This window comes from Brachyhypopomus gauderio, chromosome 18 (assembly GCF_052324685.1).
Source record: "Brachyhypopomus gauderio isolate BG-103 chromosome 18, BGAUD_0.2, whole genome shotgun sequence".
Lineage (NCBI taxonomy): Eukaryota > Metazoa > Chordata > Actinopteri > Gymnotiformes > Hypopomidae > Brachyhypopomus > Brachyhypopomus gauderio.
This window is the reverse complement of record NC_135228.1, coordinates 18986959-18995649: the sequence shown is the minus strand read 5'-3', so window position 1 is coordinate 18995649 and position 8691 is coordinate 18986959. Positions and strand designations below refer to the sequence as shown.

Here is an 8691-nt window from a genome sequence, read left to right as displayed (position 1 = left end):
AGATAAAAACGTCCGCTACAAACTAATGCGAAATTTTTATTATTATTATTATTATTATTATCATTATTATTATTATTATTATTATTAATAATAATAATAATAATACTTGTTATTATTATTATTGTAAATACGAATGTATATGGAATGTACAATAATGGAATGTATAATCATAATAATAATTCCATAATAATAATAACAATAATAATAATAATAATAATAATTTTATTATTAATTATTAATTATTTATTATTTTAATAATTCTTTTAATAATAATAAAATTATTATTGTTGTTGTTATTATTATTATTAGTAGTAGTAGTATTGTTGTTATTATTATTATTATTATAAAAGTCAGAGGTGTCAATTCCAGGTTCAGAAAGTAAAAGTCCTCACCAGGAATTTGCTCAAGCTTGCTAGATTTTCTAATTAGTGCAATTCAGGTAAAATTAGTGGAATCAACATAATCCAGGAAGCCTGAGCAAAATCCTGGTGATGACCTTTACTTTCTGAACCTGGAATTGACACCTCTGGTTTAGTTGAAGAGTTTTCTTTAAAGTGATGAATCACACTTCACTGTCTGGAAGCCTGATGGATAAATGTTCATTTGAGGGATGTCAGGAGAAGGCCCCACCAGAGGGCATGTTACCAACAGTAAAGTGTCGTTGAGGTGCAGTCCTGTTGTTCAGGGTTTGGGTTAGGCCACTTAATTAATGTGGCCTAACTTAATGCTACAGCAAGGGTATTTTAAGCAATTATATGCTTCCAACTTCATAGCAGCAGTTTGGGTAAGCCAAGTCCCCTTTGTGTTCCAGCCTGATTCAGCCCCTGTGCCCTGTCCATGAAGGTGTGGTTTGGTGAGTTTAGTGTGGAGGATGTTCAGTGGGTTGCACAGAGCCTGGGTTTCAACTCAAATGAACACCTTTGCAGAGTTGTATAATCCAGGTTCAGAAAGTAAAAGTCCTCACCAGAATTTTGCTCAGGCTTCCTGGATTGTGTCGATTCCACTCATTTTACCTGGATTGCACTAATTAGAAATCTAGCAAGCTTGAGCAAAATCCTGGTGAGGACTTTTACTTTGAGATAAACTGGCACATTAACCAATTGAGTTGTTAGCCAGGACATCTTGTACAACATTAATGCATGATCTTCTGATTGCTCTTTTAAAGGAACGGACTCAAATTTTCACGTTTTTGTGGTAAGCCTTTCCAGAGGAGTGAAAGCTATTGTAGACACAAAGGGAGGCTATCTCTACATGAGTGTCTATAGTTTCAGTGTGGGATTTCCAATACATTCAAATATAGGAGCAATGATCAAATGTCTTCAACGTCTTGGCCATACAGCACCTAGCCTAGCACTAAAAGTATATTAATCTAAATAGACTTGAGTCATTAGGTTTAAATAAGATCACGCAAAGGTAGAAGTTAAGTACAGAGGACATAAGTTTGTCCAGTAGGGGGAGCTACTAGACCAGTTATGTGGGGGGCATCTGCTGAATTTAGCACTTACACTGTAGCACATTGCAAAACAGGAAGGACTTGTTGAGTAGTGTGCTTGCGAGAAGCCTCTCGCTGCAGCCTGCAGGAAGGTGGAGTTGGACATCCAACCCCGCCCACATCCAACTCCACCCTCTTCTCAAGTCCGAAGCCACGCCCATGTTACGTTCGAAACTCGGACTGTTTTTGCTCCCAGTAAACAGAACTGCCAGAACTATTTACGTGTGTTTTATAAGTGTTTTAAGTGCAGAAGTGCATTTTAAGTGCATTTACTTTAGCCTAAATTCCAGCACTTTTCAAATCTGAAACACAATACAACATTAAAATTGGTCAGGTAAATGTTCCTTCCCCTGTGTTTGAGGGGTGTTTCTTTATACTACCACATATCGTTTCAGGAGGACACTGCAAAGAATGTGACGCGCGCGAGGTGTGCGGAGTCGCGCGCTACGGTCAATCAAGAAAGTATAAAATTCGAGAGGTGCACGACCGCGCGAGGCACTCGCGCACGGGCGGAGCCTCAGCGATTACGTAATTTTCGCCGCGCGGACCCTCGCGCCGCTCGCGGCGTGTCAATATTTAACTTAATTATGTTTATCATGCTGGAAAATATTGAAATGGACCTTGAAAGTGCCGTACAAGTGCTTTAATTCCACCTTGTATAGGTGTATGAACCCTGCAAACATGACTTTGTCGATCGCGCTGAAGCGCGGCGCGCGCGCGAAGTTGCAAAATTCGAGAGGTGCACGACCTCGCGCAGCGACAGCGCGCGAGGCACTCGCGCACGGGCGGAGCCTCAGCGATTACGTCATTTTCGCCGCGCCTTGAAAGTGCCGTACAAGTGCTTTAATTCCACCTTGTATAGGTGTATGAACCCTGCAAACATGACTTTGTCGATCGCGCTGAAGCGCAGCGCGCGCGCGAAGTTACAAAATTCGAGAGGTGCACGACCGCGCGAGGCACTCGCGCACGGGCGGAGCCTCAGCGATTACGTAATTTTCGCCGCGCGGACCCTCGCGCCGCGTCAATATTTAACTTAATTATGTTTATCATGCTGGAAAATATTGAAATGGACCTTGAAAGTGCCGTACAAGTGCTTTAATTCCACCTTGTATAGGTGTATGAACCCTGCAAACATGACTTTGTCGATCGCGCTGAAGCGCAGCGCGCGAGAGGTGCACGACCGCGCGAGGCACTCGCGCACGGGCGGAGCCCCAGCGACTACGTAATTTTCGCCGCGCGGACCCTCGCGCCGCGTCAATATTTAACTTAATTATGTTTATCATGCTGGAAAATATTGAAATGGACCTTGAAAGTGCCGTACAAGTGCTTTAATTCCACCTTGTATAGGTGTATGAACCCTGCAAACATGACTTTGTCGATCGCGCTGAAGCGGCGCGAGGGTCCGCGCCCTACATCATCCAATTGCACACCCGGAGAGCCAACCGCAGTTTTAGACCTGCAGTTCTAGACGTGCCTTAGTTTTAGATGTATGTAACGTAATATCCAGATAGTGTTTTAGTATGTCGCGGGAGCAGATGGAAGAATGATATTTATAAGCAATAATAATATATGATATATATATGATAATGTCTGAAGGTCATTTTTGGGTTATCGTAATGTTTATGTCATGAAGGATGAATCTGGCAAGCGTTAAGCCTGGTTTACTTTCGCGAGCGACCGTAGCGCGCGACTCCGCCCACCTCGCGCGACCCTGCGCGAGCGGTGTAGGCGTTTATACTTTCGCGAACGTCGCGAGCGTCGCTGCAGTGTTCTCCGAAACGATAGGTGGCGATAGGTGGCAGTGGAGAATAAAAAACCCTTGCAAAACCGGTGAAAGAACATTTTTACCTGACCAGAGACCGTATATATACACACCAGGCATCAAACATAAATATGGCTTTGCAATGTTGTCCGAAATGATATGTGGTAGTATAAAGAAACACCCCTCAAAAAAAGGGGAATGAACATTTACCTGACGCATTTTGATGTTGCTTTGTGTTTCAGGTTTGAAAAGTGGTGGAATTTAGGCTAAAGTACATTAAAATGTTGAAATTACGTTAACAAATACGAGCCTCTTGTAATTCCAGGACGAAACATGAGAGAACGTGAAGACGTTAAGATTGGGCGTTTTGAAAATAAACAACCATTAAATAATGTGATAAAAAGCGAATTATTTCGAGTATATATATTAATATTTAACTTAATTATGTTTATCGTGCTGGAAAATATTTAAATGGGCCTTGAAAGTGCCGTACAAGTGCTTTAATTCCACCTTGTATAGGTGTATGAACTCTGCAAACATGACTTTGTTGATCGCGCTGAAGCGCGGCGCGCGCGCGAAGTTACAAAATTCGGGAGGTGCACGACCTCGCGCCGCGACAGCGCGCGATGCCCTCGCGCACGGGCGGAGCCTCCGCGATTACGTCATTTTCGCCGCGCGGACCCTCGCGCCGCTCGCGGCGCGTCGAGTATAAACCAGGCTTTAGTGTGTCTTGGTTCGTTAGTTCTGGCTACCTTTATGGCTACTTAGTAGCTACTTTGATTAAATTTGAAACAACTTAAAGGAAGGAAATTTGCACTTACTACGCTACTATTAATATTAAAAGTAGTAAGCAAGCTAAAGTAGCATTTCCCCATCATTATTAACCCCTAAGAACCCAGACTATGTTCTGAATATTGATACAATTGAGCATATTAATATATGATAGACATATATTTAGTCTGCTAAATGCCATAAATGTAAATATAATCGGTCTGAAGGTCATTTTTGTGTTATCGTAATGTTTATGTCATGAAGGATGAATCTGGCTAGCGTTAGTGTGTCTTAGTTCGTTAGTTCTGGCTACCTTTATGAGAGAAATGCTAGTCCTGCGAACGTAAATTGTTGCCGGGGGGGTGGCGAACGTAAAATGGACACAAATTAAGTATTATATTGCGATCGATCAGTGTTTGCGCCAGAGCGAACTGGTAACTCATTGAATCATAGATATGGATCAGAGGTAAATAAACTAGATTTTTTTTCGGCGTGAGAAATCGGATGTGTGGCGTGTGAGCGAAAAACCCCAAGTATCACATAATATTTGCTAGTTGCATGCCAATGAAGGTATACGAGTAAAATAAATCACTCCTAACATTCTGGAAACGTATGCTTACTCACTGAAAGCATCCTGACATTATGCAATTTTTGCTGATTTTTAATACAAAATAGCCTATGCCAGTAATCCAGTAGTTTAATTAAAAATAAAATATCTTCAGGAGACAAGCTGTGTGTGTAAATGACAAAATTTATCAAAACTCTCTAAAAGAACAGGGCGTACTACTTCTATTTAAATACAAAATGTGGTGTACATTATCGTTTAAAACTTGTCAAATGTTAGAGATTTGGCTAAAACAATTGAGAATCAATGGGCATATTTAACAAATAAACTCTTTATACAATGGATTATTACAATATACAAGCCCCTGAGCCTACCGCATGCATTGGAACTGCTGGTCTAGAACTGCAGTTGGCTGTCGTTAGCTACATTCCGAGCCGCTAGGTGGCGCATGTCTAAAACTACAGCACGTCTAGAACTGCAGGTCTAAAACTGCAGGTCTAGAACTGCAGTTGGCTCTCCGGCTGTGCAATTGGATGCATCTCTCCGCGCGGCGAAAATGACGTAATCGCTGTGGCTCCGCCCGTGCGCGAGGGCCTCGCGCCGTCGTGCACCTCTCGAATTTTGTAACTTCGCGCGCGCGCCGCGCTTCAGCGCGATGGACAAAGTCATGTTTGCCGGGTTCATACACCTATACAAGGTGGAATTAAAGCACTTGTACGTCACTTTAAAGGTCCATTTCAATATTTCCCAGCACGTTAAACTTAATTAAGTTAAATATTTATACATATACTCGAAATGAATCGAAATAATTCGCTTTTTTATCACATTATTTAATGGTTGTTTATTTTCAAAACGCCCAATCTTAACGTCTTCACGTTCTCTCATGTTTCGTCCTGGAATTACAAGAGGCTCGTATTTGTTAACGTAATTTCAACATTTTCAAGTATTTTAGCCTAAATTCCAGCACTTTTCAAACCTGAAACACAAAGCAACATTAAAATGCGTCAGGTAAATGTTCATTCCCTTTTTTTGAGGGGTGTTTCTTTATACTACCACATATAGTTTCGGACAACATTGCAAAGTCATATTTACGTTTGATGCCTGATGTGTATATATACGGTCTCTGGTCAGGTAAAAATGTTCTTTCCCCGGTTTTGCAGAGGTTTTTTATTCTCCACTGCCACCTATCGCCACCTATCGTTTCGGAGAACACTGCAGCGACGCTCGCGAAAGTATAAACGCCTACACCGCTCGCGCGAGACGGGTCTGGCTGCAGACCTCCAGCAGGAGGCACCTTGAATGAAGGTGAGTATCTTAAGGTAAAATAGTTTATTTAATTAGTATATATTTTATTGAACTCTACAGCTTGAGTGAATAAAAGCTAAATAAAAAATAAAGCCTATTGAGACCTGTTTGTTAGCTAGGTAGGGTAACGTTGGCCAAAGGTTGGCGAACGTTACCGGGGGTGTAAAATGGACACAAATTAAGTATTATATTGAGATCGATCGATCACCAGGTGTTGCCGCCAGAGCGAACTAGTAACTCATTGAATCATACATATGGATCAGAGGTAAATAAACTAGATTTTTTTCCGGCGTGAGAAATCGGATGTATGGCGTGTGAGCGTGTGAAGACCAGGGGTGTAGTTGGGGGGCGGGGGAGGCCGTCCCCTCACTTATTTTAACCGGTGTTAAAAATGTTATTTTGTTACCGGTGTTGTTCTTGCTAAGACTGTTACGTTCAAAGCTAGGTTTAAACTTGACGCGTTAGTAATTCGCCAACCACTGGCGATCGATTTATTGCGATATAATACTTAATTTGTGGCTTACACTCGCCACCCCCCGCTCAACAACTTACACTCGCCATCACGCGACCCCCCCACTTATTTTTTTAGGACTACACCACTGGTGAAGACGGTCAAATGCGTGTGTTTGAGAGTTGGCAACCCTGTGACTTAGTCAAACCAATGTTGCTGTAATTAATATTTAGATGGACAATCATGCATATCCGTTTGGGATTTTGATGGACACAGTTGCACGAAACCTCATGCACTACCCTCTGTATGCTGCAATACTGTAGTTTTTTGTTAGGTGTAAATATAAAATGTTTCATATATTGTATATATTGCTGACCTTAGAATGATAACATTATAACATTTCAATAAAATAAATGTCCAATTAATCTTATTAATCACTGGGTTTTAGATGCACCCTTCTATCTGTGATGCTGGTGTACAACCGAACCTCGAAGAATGCAACACATGTTGCAGAAAACTGTTTCACTGTCCTCTTTGCCCAACCTTCAAACCAACAACAAAGGGGAAGATCAACAGACATGTGGACGCCCATATCAAGAATGGGATAAAATACAAAGGTACGCAAAGCTTATCTTTATTTTCAATCATCATCCATGTTCTTTTAAATGTGCATACAGAGCCTATAGAAAGAATTCATATCCTACTGAAATCCTTGCGTTTTGCCACGTTATACCAAAATGTAAATAAATGTCTCTCTGTCTGTCTCTCTCTGTCTGTCTCTCTGTCTGTCTCTCTGTCTCTCTCTGTCTGTCTGTCTCTCTCTGTTTGTGTGTGTGTGTTTGTGTGTGTAACATGATTGCTAATGACAATAATCTCTCCCCATACATTTTATATTGGATTTTTGTTTATTGTTTCTACAGGGGTTTCCAAGCCAAGACTATGGGCTTGACTGTGGGATCTTCATGCTAATGGTACGACATGTTATATGTAATTCATTTTGGTTTTAAACTTTTGAACTATAATATAGTAATATTATATTGTAGTTGTCCAAATTATAATATATAATACAAACTTCCATGTGTTTAAATTGCAGTCTGCGTTGTATGTGGCATTGGATGCCCCTTTTGACTACACAATTGTAAGTAACTTGGAACTATTAAAGAGGATCAATTGTACAAAAGATATTCAAATGTAGCAAATTTTACTACTACAATACTTTTGTATGTTTACAGAATGACATGCCCTCATTGCGGAAATGGTGGTGCCTGCTTTTAATGGAAAACTTTGAACTTGACAGGTATGATTTGATTGCTTTGAGAAAAATGCCTTAATGTTAGAAGTGTAACCAATATCAGGACTTTTCTATTTTCAAGCTTTGGCAAACTCTTTGCTCATTGGACAGAGGAATCCAATGCTGTCCTGCAAGGCCACCATGTGCCGGTCTCAAAACTTAAAAAACGCAAGCGTGCAGAAGTTGATCAGGTCAGTGCAGTACAGAATCTCTAACCTGAATTGCAATTCCACATAATGTAACTATGGCAACACACTCTGATTTTCACTAAGACTGTACTGATTATTTTTCTGTTGAAGGAGCCAGCGGTTGTAAGGGACCTTTCCACAGCTGTGAAATGGATCAGCCAGAACCGCACACAGTTACGGGGGCGTGTAACAATGCCAATATATTTGACACAGACTGAGGAAGACCGGAAAGATTCCCTCATTGAGCTTATGAAGGGAGATGGCCCAGAGACCAAGGAACCGTTCATGTTCCAATTTGAATATGGAGAGGACATGGAATTGTTTTTGGAAGCATGTGTTGACAAACAGGGTCTCTGTGTCAATGCCATGGTTTTAAATAAATGACAAAATACAATGTGTATCAAACATTTAATAAAAAGTAAAAAAAAGAACCTTGATATTATTGATTGTGTGCCTGTTAGGGTGGTGAGGGGGTTGCCGTTTTGTAAATGTAATGGCCTGTTTAATGAAATATACTGCCAAAAATACTTGGTTATAAAGATGGGTGAGAAAATAACTGTAAAGATGCACTTGCAGTTTTCCTGCTAATATGCAAATGTAAGTCTAAAGGAAGAACAGCATATTGCATTTCTGAATCTGACTGACTTTCGTTTTATTTAATATTAGGTAGTGTAAGAGTGTCATACAATTGGCTTTTCAATTAACAAATAGCTGCTCAAAATATGCAAATTTGCTGAAAAACAAAAGTCTTAATGAATTGGCATGGGTAACAAGGGTGTGTATGTACACACACTTTTATAGTTGTTTTACAAAAACACAAATTACAGACGAAAACCACAAATTTTTATTATACTGTTTTATTGAAC

The 8691-nt window shown here is 40.5% G+C and overlaps 1 long non-coding RNA gene across 2 annotated transcripts; it reads left to right on the top strand.

The window, feature by feature from the left end:
• The first annotated feature begins 5535 nt into the window (after positions 1–5535).
• Positions 5536–8247, top strand: LOC143481896 (uncharacterized). 2 transcript variants are annotated; one of them, XR_013122094.1, is made up of 7 exons: positions 5536–5895; positions 6795–6963; positions 7267–7317; positions 7440–7484; positions 7579–7643; positions 7720–7828; positions 7937–8247. It is a non-coding gene; the product is annotated as an uncharacterized LOC143481896 (long non-coding RNA). The 2 variants fall into 2 exon arrangements; XR_013122095.1 differs by lacking the exon at positions 5536–5895 and adding an exon at positions 5956–6160.
• Positions 8248–8691: the final 444 nt, after the last annotated feature.